Below are 17684 nucleotides of genomic sequence, written 5' to 3'. Positions count from 1 at the left end.
ACATGCCCTTGACCAGAATTGAACCTGGGACCCTTGAGTCCGCAGGCCGACGCTCTATCTGCTGAGCCAAACTGGTTAGGGCAAGGGTTAATTTTTTGAGGAAACGCCATATTGTTCTCCACAATGGCTGCACCAGTCTGTATTTTCACCAGCAGTGCACATCCTCTCCAGCACTTGTCGTTTGTTGATGATAGCCATCCTGACAGGTGTGAGATGGTACCTCATTGTTGTTTTGATTTGCATCTCTCGGGTGATTAGTGACTTTGAGCATATTTTCATAATCCCACTTCCTGGAATGTATCTCAAGAAACCAGAAACACCAGTCAGAAAGCATATATGCACCCTTATGTTCATAGCAGCACAATTTACAATAGCTAAGATTTGGAAACAGCCTAACAGCCCATCAGCAGAGGAGTGGATTAGAAAACTGTGGAACATCTACACAATGGAATTCTATGCTGCTGTAAAAAAGAAGGAATTCTTACCATTTGCAACAGCATGGATGGAACTAGAGAACATTATGCTAAGCAAAATAAGCCAGTCAGAGAAAGATAAATATCACATGATCTCACTCATTTGTGGAATATAATGAATAACATAAACTGATGAACAAAAATAGAACCAGAGACATAGAAGCATCAAACAGACTGTATAACCTATTAGGGAAGGCGGGGGATGGGGGGTGAGGGGGTAAGAGATCAACCAAAGGACTTATATGCATGCATATGAGCAAAACCAATGGACACAGACAGTAGAGGGGAGGGTGAGGGATTGTGGTTGGGAAAGCAGTGGCAGGGGAGAGATCAATGGGGGGAAAAAAGGAGGCTCATGTAATACTTTAAACAATAATTAAAAAAACAACAACAAAAAAAAACTAGGGTTAATTCCATTAGCTAAAGTTTAACTCTTCAGCTGATCTAAACTGGAACCTCCATCTAAATACCAATGATTCTTTTTGCCTGATGGCTTTGAAGCTCATCAGTGACCACATTGATTGTTACCTCTCTACGTTAATTCAAGTCCACTTGATAGGAAGTTTCTGGAGATAAAATCCTATGTCAGGTAAGTTTCTCTAAGGAAATTTCAGGCATTATGGTGAGCCAATGGGAGAGACATTTTAATGGCAATGGAGACTTTTATCAATCCTCAAATAATAATAAAAAACTGAGAAAATATTAGATTGAACATATTGGTGAGGTTTCAAATAGACATTATACAACCACAAGCTAGGTTTATCTATCATGTATTATATTTCAGAAGAAAGATATTACAAGATTTAAGATGAAAGGAATTATTTTCCTAGATTTCCCCCCTTACTATTATAATTCCTAGGGACAAAGAAAGGAAGCAATATTTTCTACGATTTATGTTATGTTAATGTTAACAAGTACAAGGGAGGAGCCAATGTTTGGTCATCTCCTAACATCACTGGAAAAAACATAGTCAAAAGGTCTGTAACAAAAGTTTTGACTGACAAGAACAGATTGAATTGGTTTGACTGATATTTTTTTTAAATGCTGCTCCTTCTAAGAACTGCACCTGAGAAACAATCAGCATTTCAAAGTGTCTCCATGTGGATTTCATGGAAAGCTTCCCAGGGAGGTAACATCAAGTTGCATCTTAATTGAAGAAGGCATAAATATTTCCAAAATCATTTCAGAAGCCAAGATGATGTAGAATGCTTGGAGATTATATATATATATATATATATATATATATATATATATATATATATATATATATATAAAGACATTTCAGAAACTAGCTGGAGGGGAAATAATTGAACAATGGCATATGCTTCTTCTAAGCCATACCTTCTCTAGAAGGGCATTGAGATAAGAGGATAAGCAGTGTTAGATTTCTGCTGGACTTCTTCAGTTTGCCTTTCCAGCTCACTCTCCATCCTTCTGCTCCTGCTCAAAATGAAGAGAAGATGCTAAAGGGACTCTATTATCCTCTTGCTTAAGACTGGAGTGAAGTAGGAGAATGATGGAGTATTTTCCCCCTAGACTGCAGCCCTACTGGGTTGCAGAGTTCTGGCTGCATCTCTCACTAATCTCATACCCTTGTCAGTCCTCAGAAAACAGCTCTATTTCAGGGTTCCAGTAATTTATCAGTTTCTCTGCTGGTCCCTTCCATGGCCCTCCACTGCTGCTAAGCCTGGGACACTGAAAGAGTAAACCCAATTTTCACTTTTGTAAATTATTCTTTCATTAATTCTTCTCAAATTAATGATGATTTGTGTTCCAGAAATATTTGGATACTGATTCATACAGGATAAAAATATTACTGGACAAAGACAGTAAGTGAAAATTTGATAAGTAGACATTGCATATTTAAAAAGTAAAGATGTAGGGAAAAAAACTGGGGATAATGAGAATCAGTTGGCTATGTTAGACAAGACAAAAAGAACCCTGAAAATTAGGCCAGATAAGAATAATATGGCACTACATTTGTCCCCATATAGATTGGCAGAAATCTTAATCAAGACAAAATGTGGGTGTCAGATAGTTGGATAAGATAAATGACTTTCCAAGATTAAATTCATTTAGAACTTTAAGGGAAATGAAATATAATAGATTTAGTTCTGAGCAGTGGTCAGAAGAATTTTAAATCACCAAGGGGTAATAGCATGATCAAATTCAACATTTTAGTGAAAGTGAGGGGAACTAAAAATATTCATCAGAAGGAGAGTGACTAATGATAGAAAAGAAACAAAATATAGCAAAAATGACAGAATATTTCAAACATTCTTTTAAAAAGTACTAATTAATATCCCAGGGGAAACCTTTAAGTCACTTAAAAGCACCACAATATATTTCCAAGAAAATAACTTGACCACAAGTCCTGCAGGACTAAATGGCAAAATCATACACTTAAATGAAGAAAAGCCAATAAAAACATTTAAAACCTTTCAAAATGAAGAAATTGTGAAGGAGAATCAGGAAACCTAATAAGAGTTGAAGATCAACTCTTAAAAAATTATGCCCCAAATCATTTGAGGGGCACTTGCAAAGAATTCCTAGGTAATTAAGTAAGATATTCGATGATAAAAAACAACAACAACAAAAACCAAAGATGAACTGGGGAATAAATTTGATCAGTGAAGATATATTGAATGGAAAAAAGGAAACAGCTAAAAATTACTCTGCTAGATATGGAAGAGTTCTAGAACCACACAGTAAAACTAGGATGTATTAAATGTATTATACAAACACAATATAAATAAATCACCTCCCATGATTAATATTTAAAGTATTCAAGATGTGTGTCAGCACCTGAAATATGTAATTTATTTTATTGATCATCATGTGTTGGTCAGTGTGATGCTCACAATATGCACTTAAGAGAGACCAGCAGATTAGAACAGTGCTTCCATACCAGGCAAGCTGTTGCCCAAGGAAATAGATTGTAGGTTACTAAAACCCTGCTGAGAATAATGTGTTGTTGGAAAATTAACATTTTTCTGTAAGGCAAAATCTGGCCTGTTTTATCTCTTGGAGATATTTTAGATTAAATAAAAATCAAGCAAAACCAAAATGGAAAGAAAAGAAAAATAAAACAAAGAAATAGGACAGAAATTTTTAGCTAGCCACTCTGGACCTAGCACCATGGTAAGAATTTTAACACACCCATTAAATACCGACAGTGCTCCAGCGTTCAGAATCGTGGTTTCTATTTTACAGAAAGAAATAGATTACAAGGGATCCATAACTACTTAACTAACTGGTCAAGGTGAAATTGCCATGAAGAAGTAGAATCCAGACTTGTCTGTCTAGTTCTAAGTACCCTGTTTATTTTAATAAATCATTTTGACTTTTAATGAACTTAGAGGATATTTATCAGAGTTTAGAGGGTTTTAAACTTGAATGGCATTCTGATTTGGACAGTGTTTTGCAAAGATAAAGGAGCTGATATAAAATTAGTTTAAAAAAATGATCGGAACAATCAGATCTAGGAATTGTTAAGTGTTTACAAGGTAGAATACTGAGATGGTCCCCCAAATTTCCTGCCTTCGGCATACACAACCTTGCATAATTCTAGCCACAGTGAATCTCATAGATTTGACTTTCACAATTAGCTTATGTCATGGCACAGCTGACTTTAAGAAAGGGAGATTATTGGGAGTTTTTGTTTTGTTTTACAAGCAAAAGTTTATTTAGAAAGTCACAGAGGTCAAAGAAGTGAGCCCTGGAAGAAGTGAGCCCAGAAAACAAGTTGCAGAGCAAAAGGCGGGCCCTTGGAACTTAGGAGAGAGAAAGCAGAGAGATACGCCTGAAAGGAAGAAGGTGCAGGGAGAGAGAGAGAGAGAGAGAGAGAGAGAGAGAGAGAGAGAGAGAGAGAGAGAGAGAGAGATTGGCACTTGGGGGCTTTAAAAGCAGAGATTTTTCTCTGGCTGGTCAGAGGGGCAGATGTCTTCTTTGACTGCTGGCTTGGAAGAAAGCAAACACCCTGTATGAACTGCTCAGAGGGGAAGCCCCTGGAAGCTGAGTGCAGTGCTGAACTGACAGCTGGCAGAAATGAATTCTGCCATCAATCAGCGCGCTTGAAGAGTTCATGAGCACACATGAGAACCCCTGCCTTGATGGATAGCTTGATTTCAGCCTGGTAAGACCCTGAGGCCAGAACTCTGTGCCTTTCTTTGCCTTTTATAGCTTTCAGAGGTTACCTGCATCCCTTGGCTCATAGCCCTGTCCTCTGTGTTCAAGCAAGCAATGCAATGCTATCAAATCAGCCTCCGACTATGACTCCTGCTTCTGTTATCCCCCTCTGCCTCCCTCTCTCCCTCTGCTTCTGGGGTCACATCACCTTCACTGACTATGACCTCCCGCCTCCATCCTAGAAGGACCCTGTGAGTACATTGGGACCACATGGGAAATCCGGGAGAATCTCCCCATCTCAAGATGCTGAACTTAATGACATTGGCAGAGTCCCTTTTGCCATGTAAACCAATATATCCCCAGGCTCTGGGGCTTGGGGCATGTACCTCTTTCCAGGGCCATTATCCAGCCTACCACATGGGATATACTTTAGTTGTATATGTTTGCCGATAGTACTTCTGGAAAGAGAAGATGTCATATGATATTAAGAATTCAAACACTTCTGGGAAAACATTCTGCAGGTGCATCCACATGACACTATGTAAAAGATTTATTGTGTGGAAGTTTCCAAAACTGCGAGCAGCCAGTGGTGACAATGGAATTGCCACATGAGAGGAACTTAGAGGTGGCAACTTGATTGGAAAGCGAGAGCTAGGAAACTTACTATGGATATGTGCTGACATAGAAGCTTGATATTTTTACATGGATTTTGTATTTATTCCCAGACAGATTGAGGTCAGGGGTTAATGGAATTATTGGAGCCACATTCTTCCTTTCCTTTCCCTCATCAAGCCAAATCCCTTGACTCTACCCCTGCCCCTGTTAGAAATCCTGCTGAATGGGACGGAGAAGAGACAAGACATGCAGACTGGCCCCACGGTGTGACATTTATTTGGGGTTAATACTAATAAAGTAAGTCCTGCTGTTTTGACATTTTATTTTATCTTGTAGGTCACCTAAATGTTAATATGCTCATGTACCTGTTTTCACTCACTGACAAGCTGGAGTCATAGTCCGAGGAGATTTGAAAGTATTATAGTGCTTGCCTGAAAATAGAGGAAAGAGCCATGAGCCAAGGGATGCAGGGGACCTTGGAAAGCTATAAAAGGCAAAGAAAGGGTCTGAGTTCTTTCCTCAGTTTCTCAGTATTTATAATTTGATACCCTTTACCCAATATATAACCTAGTCTTTCATTAGAACTTTACATGACATAATAAAATAAAGATTCTCCTTGTGACATATTGAACTTAATCTTAATGTAGGCACCCAGAGTTTTGAACTAAATCTGATTATTTAGAAGACTTAGTCCTGGTAATATTATGGGAATTTCAGGTTTTAGGTATTTCTAGTTCTTGTGGTCTTTGCATATTCATCATTTTATGATCTGAATGAAGACAAGCAGTCTCATGGTGTCTATAAGGATTAGAGTTAAAACATTTGTCATGTGGTCATAAACTATTCTGATCTATTGGAGTAAAATTTTCTATACTTTTTAGGATAATTATTTTTCTAGTTTTCTTGCTTATAGAATTCTGAAGTGTAAGATAAATTTAAAAATAAGTATGTTCATTGCAGTGTTTTATGTGTTGTTAGCTCAAATTGTAAAAAAAGAAATCAAAAGGACCCTGGATATTTTTCATATATATCATACTCTTGATAAATTAAAAAACAGCATGGCTATAAAAAGGAATGAGACATATTTACATGTATTATTATGAAATCATGTTCATATAATGTAGTAAAGAGTTAAAAAATCAGTTTCAAACTAAGCATTTATGATTCCATAATTTTTTCCTAAAAATGTATACATTTAATTATGCATACTTAGAATAGAATCTGGAAGGAAACACACTTAGACATCAATATGTTACTAATTAAAACTAGCATATAGAATACTTATTATATTCCAGGCTTTGTTCTATATGCTTTGAATGTATCCTTTTATATAGTTCCACAGGAAGCCTATGAATCATTATTGTCTTAAGTTTATAGATGAAAACGAATCACAAAGAGGAAATGAATCACCAAACACACCTGGTTATCTAACACTCTCTTTGGGATGTGACTACTCAAAGGATTCCTACCTCTCCTTTGTTCACAGCCTATGTTGAAATTGTCAATAATGGATATTTATTTTATAATTATGAAAAAGAAGAAAGGTATTTTTCATTTGGTAAAAAATCATGATTCTACACAAAAGAGTAAATCAGTTGCAAACACCTGGCTGCAATTTACCTGATGATATATTATTTAAAAGGTAAGGAAATGGATACTTGAAAACCTATATTACTGAGTCTTTAAAATCCATTACTTTTGAAGAGAAACTCAAATTAGATCCAAAAATATCCACTCTGATAATTGAATAAAAATGCAATGACTGTTTTTAGTGTTTGCATGTGAATTCATCTATTCCAAAAATTAATTTTCAGCATAAGCTGCAAAACATGTGAAATAATAATCTTCATTTTAAAATTAATTTATAGAATTTTAAAAGCACATAGCATCAATATGCTGAAACCATGAAGGGTTTTATTTAAAATCAGCTTGGTTTTAATTAAATTGTGTTAATGGATTCATAGAAAGACTCAAAGACAAGTTATGCAGCAGGTCAGCTGGCGTTCTGGTTATCTATTGCTATGTCACAAACCACCCAATAATTAGTAATTTAAAAATGCCAATTTATTATGATTTCGCATGGTTCTGGAGTTTAAGTTCTGAGCTAGGTGGTTCTAGCTTAGGTTCCTTCATGTTGCAGGCAGAATTCAGTTGTGGCTGCCATCATCTGAAGGCTGGACTGGACTATATATCCAATAGCACAGGGCTGCCAGTTAAAGCTGGCTGATGATTGTGAGTCAAAAATTCAAATATCTTAGGCTTTTCCAAGAATGGTGCCTTGGTTTCTAAAGGAAGCATGCCAAGAATGAGTGCTCAGTTGTGAGCTTTACAAGACACAGAAAGTGGAAGCTGCCAGGCTTATTAATGGCTAAGTCCGGAACCAGCACAGCATCACTTTTTTCACACTATTTGTCAAAGAGGCCGCAGTCCACCTGTATTCAAGGGAGTATGGAAATAGGCTTCCCGTTTTGATGGAACAGTGGCAAGAGAGAGGAGATAATGGAGATATTGGTTACATTGTCTTTAAAAAATGCAACCTGCTGCAGTGAAGAAGCAAATTTTATTTAGTCTTTGTAAGATATATTTGATGTAAAAAAGTTATGTTATTGAAGAGGAAGTGTTGAATTCCTGGACCTGAACCTGGGTACACAAGTGATCTCTTTCTCATTGTTAATGATTATCTATAATAATAAAAGGGCAATATGCTAATTAGACCAGATGTCTTCCAGACGACCTTCCTAAGGAAGCCAGGGCTGGAGGGAAGCCAGCCTGGGTCCTGGGTGCCTGTGGGAAGCCCAAGGGAAGCCAGCCCGGGTCCCAGGTGCCTGCCAGCAGCCGGAAGAGGGAAGCAGCCTGGGTCTCAGGTGCCAGAGGGAAGCCAGTGCCAGCAGCCGGGGGAAGGAAGGCCTACTCTTGCACGAATTTTCATGCATCCGGCCTCTAGTTATAAATAATGCTGGATGTGCCAGTTTACATTACTGACAATCTAATATAGAGGGAATAGCATCCATTCTGTATAATTGTAGTAAGTACATCTTTGTACCATGTAATTTATAAAGATATTTCATACTATTTCCGTTTTGAATTTGCATCAAACTTTTTATGAACCAGGAGGCTGAGTAATAGGTAAATTATGTCCTTACAGTCGCATAACTAGCAATAAGGATTAAGACACAGGTTTTTCTGTCTTCACGACCCTTCTCTTTGCATCACAGTCCCTTCATAGGCTTTTCTATTTGAAAAGCAGGTGAAGAAACTAGGATGAGAAGTGTCAGTGGATTAGAGGAAAGACAGTTATATAATATGAGAAAACTACTTGACCTTTTTAACCTGGAAAAAAATAAAATGCAGAAGATAATAACAGTGCCCTCCCGGTAAAATTGTTGGAATGATTAAAATGTAATAAAGTCAAATAGAGTGATAGACCTTAGCGCATACTTCTATTATGGCAAGTATCATTAATATTACCTGAGAAAGACAATATGGCACAGCAGAGAAGGTATAGAGTCAGACAGAAGCAGTTTTTATTGATCAGTGTAATTGGTAAGAATTGCTATAATTTTTTAAGCCATAAAACCACTTGGTGAGAATACCTTTCTGTCATTAAAATTGCCTGGGAAGTTATTGTCGAATTTGTCCCTATATTATTCGCCTTTGGAAGACTACAATACACTATGGGCAAAGCTATGTCCCAAATCTCAGTAGCCCACTCCAAAAATGGCTTATTTTTGCACCTGTCCAACATAGACTAAAGCAGCTAAGAGCTGTCTGTGTCTCTGCTCCTACCTAGACCCTTCTTTACTGACAAGACCAATTGTTCTAATGGCAGAGAGAAAACCCAACAACTGAACCACATGATGGCTCTTAAAATTTTTGTTCAGATTTGATATATGCCATTTATACTCACATTTCATTAGCCCAAGACATATTCTATGGTGAAGCTCAACCTCAATGTGTCAAGGATGCTTAGCCCTTTTACAAAAAGATGATTAAATAATTAGAAACGATAAAACGATCTATTATAGTCCAATATAGGAATCACATACTGCTTCACTGAAAGGTCCTGGAGGCAATTTTTTTTTTTAAAAATAAATATTTAAAAATATTTGTTTCTCATTGCCTAGCTCACAAATTCATACACTGAAGGTGCTCACTAAATATTAATTGTTGAATTCATTATATAAGCAAATATTAACATGTGGCAGACAGACCCTTGCACTTGACACCTTCTCTCACCATGCCTGAGATTGAACAAGCAATGATTAAAATTTTAATTCCTGTCCTTTTTTTGTTGGTGGTGTTGGTAATCCTCACCCTAGAATATTTTCCCCATTAATTTTTAGAAAGAATGAAAAGAGAGAGGAGAGACAGAGAGAGGGAGAAACCCTGAGGTACCTGCCCTTGACCAGAATTGAACCCAGGACCCTTCAGTCCTCGAGCCAACATTCTATCCACTGAGCCAAACCAGCTAGGGCCTAATTCCTATTCTTAAACTAAATATGTGTTGAAACATACTCAGAAAATAACTAAAGTACCCTTTATATGATCGCAGTAATAATGGAGGAGATTAAGCTATTACAGGCAATTTGGTCAAGTTAAGGTAGTTAATTCATTTAGTCAACAAACAGGCTAGGAGAGCTTTCTATGTGCCAGGCACTGAACAAAGTATTTAAAGATAAACAAGCTCAGGTATAGCCCTTGTCCTTAATGAAGTATAGTAACACTTCATCAAGTCCATAGGAAGTTTTACAGTAAAAAGTTTGGTAGATTAATTTTATGTTTAGAATTTAAGATCCTAAACTAGAGTGGAAGAGGTATGTCTTTGTATGTGTATAAATAATTAATTCAGTAAAGCTTTTTGAAAATAGTCCCCCTAATTTAAAGAATATGATATTTCCCCTAAAAATAGGAGGTAGCACTGCACAGAGACATATTTTGACATATTTTGACATTACCTCTTAAATCACAAGCAAATTTATCTTTATATATTATGGGAAACGACTATTTAGGAAGGTGGGTGGGTAGGAAGTGATCAACCAAAGAACTTGTATGCATATAGGCATAGCCCATGGACATAGACCATGGAGTGGTGAAGGCCTGGGTCAGGGAGTGGAGGCGGGCTAGAGGAGATCAATTGGGGGGGGGGGGGAGGTGGGGAGGAAGAGGGACCTATGTAATACTTTCAACACTAAAGATTTAATTAAAAAATAAATAAAAGTATGTTCATTGTACATAAAATATTAAAATTCAATCTTCAAACATTACATCATCTTGTGAAGATTTTAAATGCTAAATTATTTTTATAAAACATGTGTATTGCAGAAAGAATAACATGTAGTGCTTTAATTGACACTTCCTTCCGCAAAGAAATAGAATTTAAAAATTTTCCAGTTCCTTTCCTTTTCTTGACATAACAATACATATCACAGTTACATACCCAAGAGGTATCTAGAGATTCATGAGGATGTAGATTGAATATTGGTGGAAAGAAAAGGAACATTCCCAAATCTTTCATAAGCATTAAGCAAATATCAAAATATAAATTAATAAATAGAATTATAGTTTCCAAAATATCTTCCCAATTAACAACCTGTTACATAAAACAGGTGGGGTTTTCGATAATCATGTCTAATAAGATATTAAAAATCACAAAAGATATATTAAATCCCTGGGAAAACAGTGTTACTTCTAAAAAGCATTCTTAAAAGTGGCTATTATGCCCTGGCCGGTTTGGCTCGATAGAGCGTCAGCCTGCGGACTGGAGGGTCCCGGGTTCAATTCCAGCCAAGGGTACATGCCTGGGTTGCGGGCTTGATCCCCAGTGCGGGGTGTGCAGGAGGCAGCTGATCAATGATTCTCTCTCATTATTGATGTTTCTATCTCTCTCTATCACTCTCCCTTCCTCTCTAAAATCAACAAAAATATGTTAAAAAAAACTACCAATTTTTTTAAAAAGTGGCTATTACTTTAACTGTGAGATCTGTTTTTGGGATCAATTGACCCAACATTTGATTTTTACTGATAAAAAGTAGCACACACAGTGCTTTTTAAAATTACAAAAATTTGAGGTTAATTTCTACTTAGATTGATGTGGATATGATTTGGGAACTTTATAAGAAGTGCCTTTAAAATAAATGCTTCCCCCCCTCCTACACGATGGGATGATTTTGAAACTAAATATTAAAAAAAAAAAAAATCAAAATTACATTATTCACCCTCCTGCAAGCTCATGAGCAAGTGAAGACTGTGCTGGGGGCAGTGATCACAGGGACCCCGTAGTGTGCATTCCTCCCAGGGGCTCTCTGCTCCACAGCAGCTGAGCAGGGACTATGATTTTTCCGGAGTGCTCAGGCTGGGCTTTCCTCTTTCCACTTGGTCTTCCTCTCTCTAACATGGCAGTGCTCTTGATCTGAGTCACCTGCCTACCTTCTGTAGCAGTTTTGAAAGGACTTTAACTCTCTTTTCCTTCTACCACTCTGTCACTTTTCTCCAGAACTATAATGAAACCCCAATGAGGTGACCATCAGAATAATCCTACTTTCTCGCTCAAGTTGCAATTGCCCACTGCAGCATAAAGCGCTGGGTATCACACAGACTGAGGGCTATCGTACTATGAATGTTTTCAGTACAAGAGGAAGAATCTGAAAAAGAGGCATATCAGATGATATTAATTAGAGAGAAAAAGGATCACACATTACAATGTAGAAAGTCTGATTAAAAATAAAACGTCATACTAAAAATCCTAGGATTTTATGTGTCCTACTTTTCATGCGCCCTACTCAAATTTGGTATTTTGCAAAAACAAAGCTTTTTTGAAATTCTTATAAGTTTAAGGCACTGTTAAAGGAGCCTTTTATAGATGTCATGAGCTTGTGAGTAATTTTAGATCGATTTTAGTCTGTATAAGTCTTAAAATAAATAAGTGAAAGGAATGAATAGTGCTGTGGTAGAAAATTTACAAATGAGAATTTAAAAAGTCATGCGGATATGCATTTTTTGGAGAATTCGTACCCAACCCTGAACTTTTTATTTATGCTTTGGTCCATGAAAGAAGGTGCGAGGAAATCAGAATAAAGTGCATAAAGCTCTGACATAAAGCTGAAATACAAAACAAAGTCTCTTCTTAAAAGGGTTGCACTAGTCCAAAAGAATAAATAGATGGTCTACAGGTGGGAAAAGCATGGTTTACACTACATAGAACCATAGGATTTTAGAATTCATCACATTTAAGCTCCTCATTAACAGATAAAGCAGTGGTTCTCAACTTTCTGGCACTTTAAATACAGTAGTTCCTCATGTTGTGACCCAACCATAAAATTATTTTCGTTGCTACTTCATAACTGTAGTGTTGCTACTGTTATGAATCGTAATGTAAATATCTGATATGCAGGATGGTCTTAGGCGACCCCTGTGAAAGGGTCGTTCGACTGCCAAAGTGGTCGCGACCTACAGGTTGAGAACCGCTTAGAGAAAGAATCTGAACCAAAGCATTTAAGGAACTAGACACCAGAGTAGTAAACAATTTTTAAAGAACTCAATTAAAGGCCCACATTTAAAGAGCTCTATATCAAAGACTCTTAATGAAGCATTTGGAGAAAAAAATCAATGTTAGAGTCAGCTGCCATCAATAATGGCAGAATTCATAATAAATGAGCTGAATTATGCCAGAAATTGCACATATTACTCTCTATATTTACTATCAATCCTATTTCCCACATTATTATTTGCAAAGCTATTGTATTTTAGAATGTTTAAAAGCAAAGGTAAATAAAAAACAAAACAAAAGCTAATCTCTCTCTCAGTTTACCATTCTATGACCTCACACTAATGCAACCAAGACACCCATAACCATAATATAATATTACTAGAGGTCTGGTGCACGAATTCATGCACGGGTGGGGTCCCTCAGCCTGGCTGGAGATAGAGGCCGTCTAGCCCAGTCCTGATGGGGCTGACTGGGGGGAGGGACTGCGGGAGGTCGGCCAGCCGCAGGAGGTTGGCTGTAGGAGCGCACTGAACACCCCCCTGGTGGTCAGTGAGCATCATAGCTACCGGCTGGTCACCTGGTCCTAAGAGTCGCTTAGGCTTTTATATAATATACTAGAGGCCCGGTGTACAAAAATTTGTGCACTTGGGGAGGGGGCATCCCTCATCCCGGCCTTTGCCCTCTCGCAGTCTGGGACCCCTCAGGAGATAACGACCTGCTGGCTTAGGCCTGCTCCCGGGTGGCAGAGGGCTGGCCCAATCCCTAGGTGCAGCACCTTGTCGGGCTCAGAGCAGGGCCAATTAGGGAGTTGGGGCGCTGCCCCCTGTCATGCACAGAGCAGGGCGGATTGGAAGGTTGCGATGCCACCCTCAGTCACGCTCAGGGTAGGGCTGATTGGGGGGTTGAGGCACCGCCCCCGATACTCAAGGCAGGGTCGATGGGGAGGTTGCGGCACCACCCCCTGTCATGCACAAAGCAGGGCCAATCAGGGGGTTGGGGAGCTGCCCCCTGTCACTCACAGAGCAGGGCCCATCAGGGGGGTTGGGGCTCCGTACCTTGTCACGCTCAAAACAGGGTCAATCAGGAGTTTGGGGAGCTCCCCCCTGTCACGCACAAAGCAGGGCCGATCAGGGGGTTGAGGAGCTCCCCCCTGTCACTCACAGAGTAGGGCCGATAGGGGAGTTGGGGCACCGCCCCCTGTCACACACAGAGCAGGGCGGATCAGGGGGTTGGGGCGCCGCCACTGTCACACTCAGGGCAGGGCCAATGGGGAGGTTATGGCTCTACGGTGTCACACACAGAGCAGGGCCCGTGGGGGGCGGTTGGGGCGCCACACCCTGTCACACACAGAGCAGGACCGATCAGGGGGTTGGGGCGCCTTCCCCTGTCACAAAACAGAGCAGGGTGGATAGGGAGGTTGTGGCCCCACCCCCTGTCACACACAGAGCCGCAGGGCAATCAGGGGATTTGGGCGCTGCCCCCTGTCATGCTGATCCTGGTGCCTGGAGGCCTCGTGGCTCCACTGATCCCAGTGCTGGGAGGCATATTACCCTTTTACTATATAGGATAGAGGCCTGGTGCATGGGTGGGGGCCGGCTGGTTTGCCCTGAAGGGTGTCCTGGATCAGGGTGGGGGGTCCCCACTGGGATGCCTGGCCAGCCTGGGTGAGGGGATGATGGCTGTTTGCAGCTGGTCACACACCCTTCAGAGTGGGGGTCCCCACTGAGGTGCCTGGCCAGTCTGGGTGAGGGGCTGAGGGCTGTTTTCAGGCTGGCGGGTGACTGAAGCTCCCAACTGCTCCTTTTTTTCTTTTTTATTCTGGGCCAGCTTTAGCTCTGGCTCCAGCTCTGAGGCTCTGCTGCTGAAAGCAGGTACCTGGTTTGTTTGGGTTCTATAATAGAAACACTGTATCAACTCCAGCTCTGAGATCCCTGCTGGCTGAAAGCAGGTTTCTGGGGTTTTGTTTAGCTTCTATATTTGTAACAATGTTTCAAACTGCAAGCTCAGAGGCCGGCAAGGCAGGCGGGAACGTTGGGGTCCTCCGTCACTGGAGCAAGCAAGCCTCATGTTAGTTTCAAGCTGCCTGGCTGCCGGTCGCCATCTTGGCTGGCAGTTAATTTGCATATCGTCCTCATTAGCCAATGGGAAGGGTATCAGACATATGGGTAATTACCATGTTTCTCTTTTATTAGATAGGATAGATTTCCAAGTTGCCCTATTGATTCTTTTGAGTCATTGTCATTACTGGTGTTGTAACTGCTTTAAGATTGAAGCTTCAGATTTGAACATGAAAGGGAACAAGAAAACAAGTGGGACCAATGAAATGGTGATGGTATCTATACTGATGGGGTAAGGGTGACCTTCCAAATGTGTCTGCATGGACTGTATGGCAGAACTAAGGTTGGTCTATGTGGACAATGGAAAGTGGAGGGTGTGGGTGTGTGCCTGAAGTATGTCACAGATGATATCTAATGCATAGAGTTCTTAAGTATGTGGTCGCAGTATTCGAGGTTAAAAATTTTATGCATTTGAGCTAGTGCAGTTAAAAAAGTATGAAAAAGAATTAGAAAGCTTTTGGAACACACAGGGTTTTTTTTGTTTTTTTTTTCATATATTTTTTATTGATTAAGATATTACATATGTGTCCTTATCCCTACGTTATCCCCTACCCCCTCTCATGCCCTCAACCCCCCGTTGTCCGTGTCCATTGGTTAGGCCTATATGCTTGCATAGAAGTCCTTTGGTTGATCTCCCCCCCTTACCCCCACCCTCCCCTACCTTCCCTCCAAGGCCCGACAGTCCAATCAATGCCTCTCCATCTCTGGATCAGTCCTTGTTCATCAGTTTATGTTGTTCATTATATTCCACAAATAAGTGAGATCATGTGGTATTTATCCTTCTCTGACTAGCTTATTTCACTTAGCATAATGCTCTCCTGTTTCATCCATGCTGTGGCAAATGGTAAGAGTTCCTTCTTTTTTACAGCAGCATAGTATTCCATTGTGTAGATGTATCACAGTTTTCTAACATGCTCAAAGTCACTAATCATCCGAGAGATGCAAATCAAAACAACAATGAGGTACCATCTCACACCTGTCAGAATGGCTATCATTAACAAATCAACAAACGACAAGTCCTGGAGTGGATGTGGAGAAAAAGGAACACTTGTGCACTGCTGGTGGGAATGCAGACTGGTGCAGCCACTATGGAAGACAGTATGGAGTTTCCTCAAAAAGTTAAAAATGGAACTTTGATCCAGTGATCCCACTTCTAGGAATATATCCCAAGAAACCAGAAACACCAATTAGAAAGGATATATGCTCCCTATGTTCATAGCAGCACAATTTACCATAGCTAAGATCTGGAAACAGCCTAAGTGCCCATCAGTAGATGAATGGATTAGAAAACTGTGGAACATACAGTTTTAATGTCTATATCACACTTCCAACACTGAAGCTGAAGAAAACAGGATAGAATTCTTCTCATCTTTAGAAACTAACACCCACAATAGGCATTAGTCATAGCTTTCTAAAATATTTAGTTTCTGACTTACAAACTTAACCTATATGTTTGCCTGTGATAAAGTTGATTCTATTTGGGGGTAAACGATGAGAAGTATTGAGGATACCAACTATGAGACAATAATACATGTCAACTACCAGAACAAAAATTCAATTAAGTAAATGCCAAATCGCATTGCTACAAAATTTATAAATCAGGGAACCGAGTTTTCCCCTGTGTAGGGAAGTTTACATTTCTGAAGCATTTCTCTGCCGTTTCAAAAAAAAATGTGACTATAAAGCTCTGATCTTAGAGATGAAAGCTCTTTTCACTTCATGTAAGCAGCTAACTTCTAACCATACTATCAGAACAAGAGCAAAAGTAGTACACACACCACTTTGGCCTCCAGGAGAAGTCAGGAGAGAGGGGAGGCCACAGGTCCAAAGGGAAGGGCCCACTTAGCCAGGTTGGAATAGCTGGAATCAGCGTGTAGCTGGGTGGCCAGCAACAAGGATTAAAAAGGGGACAGAGGGACAGAGGGAATGGACCGTGCCCCAGCTCTGACTGTTTAACCTTTGTGTATAAAAGGATACCTGCAGTATTCGAGGTTAAAAGTGTTATGCCTTTGAACTAGTACAGCCGGTCAACTATGAAAAAGAATGATAGCTTTTAGAGCATAGTTTTAATGTCTGTATTATAGTCCCAACCTCGAAACTAAAGGAAAATCTGATAAAACTAATGTGCTTTCATGAGCTATCGGTTCAAAATAGAAATGATTTTATTTCTACAAATGCTTGTGTTTTATAAATATTGCAGAGTTTCAGAAGATTAAAGGGGCTGTAATGAGAGTCATTAACAGGCAACTCTTTAGGCCATGGCTCATTCCATGATTCACACTTCTTGAAATAACTAAGTATGGGGCCATTTTTCCCCCAGTATGTTAGTCTCTGCAAGAATATCTGTTGTTAAAAGGAAATGATCCTTACACAAAACCAGGGTAATCAGCCAGCTTCATATTTAAAATATAGAATTAGAATAACACTTTTTTTTTTTTTTTTTTTTACAATCTGGAAATATTGTTTCTACTGACTGTTGAATTTTATAACACCAAATGTTTTGCTCAGTGGGAGATTTCTCTCAGATCTGTAATTTTTATTTATATTCTAGCAAGACCATAATTATGCAGCTAATTTATATGGAAAATCCATGATGTATAATGCAAATGCTTTTCTTCCTTTTCTTTATTCCTTTAAGCACTTTCCTTTTTTTTTTATTTTCACTGTGGCTGTTGCTTTTGTTACAAAGTAATAGTAGTAGTTGTCATTGCTGCTGCAAAGGGCGGCATCTCATTTTCTCTAAGACAAATGTTTATTTTTTAGCGAAAATGAAAACTTTGCATTGAAATATACAAAAAATTTGTCCAAATCTTAATACAATTTATTATCTATATTATAAAAGGACTGTGGCCCTAACGCCATAAC

General features: G+C 39.2%; 1 protein-coding gene across 1 annotated transcript in view; it reads right to left on the bottom strand.

Moving 5' to 3' along the window:
- Positions 1 to 17684, bottom strand: part of KCNH7 (potassium voltage-gated channel subfamily H member 7) — a 407166-nt gene that overhangs the window by 159339 nt on the left and 230143 nt on the right. The gene's annotated exons all lie outside the window — the stretch shown is intronic.

This window comes from Myotis myotis, unplaced genomic scaffold (genome assembly GCF_014108235.1).
Source record: "Myotis myotis isolate mMyoMyo1 unplaced genomic scaffold, mMyoMyo1.p scaffold_m19_p_8, whole genome shotgun sequence".
NCBI lineage: Eukaryota > Metazoa > Chordata > Mammalia > Chiroptera > Vespertilionidae > Myotis > Myotis myotis.
This window is presented reverse-complemented; position numbering and strand designations above follow the sequence as displayed.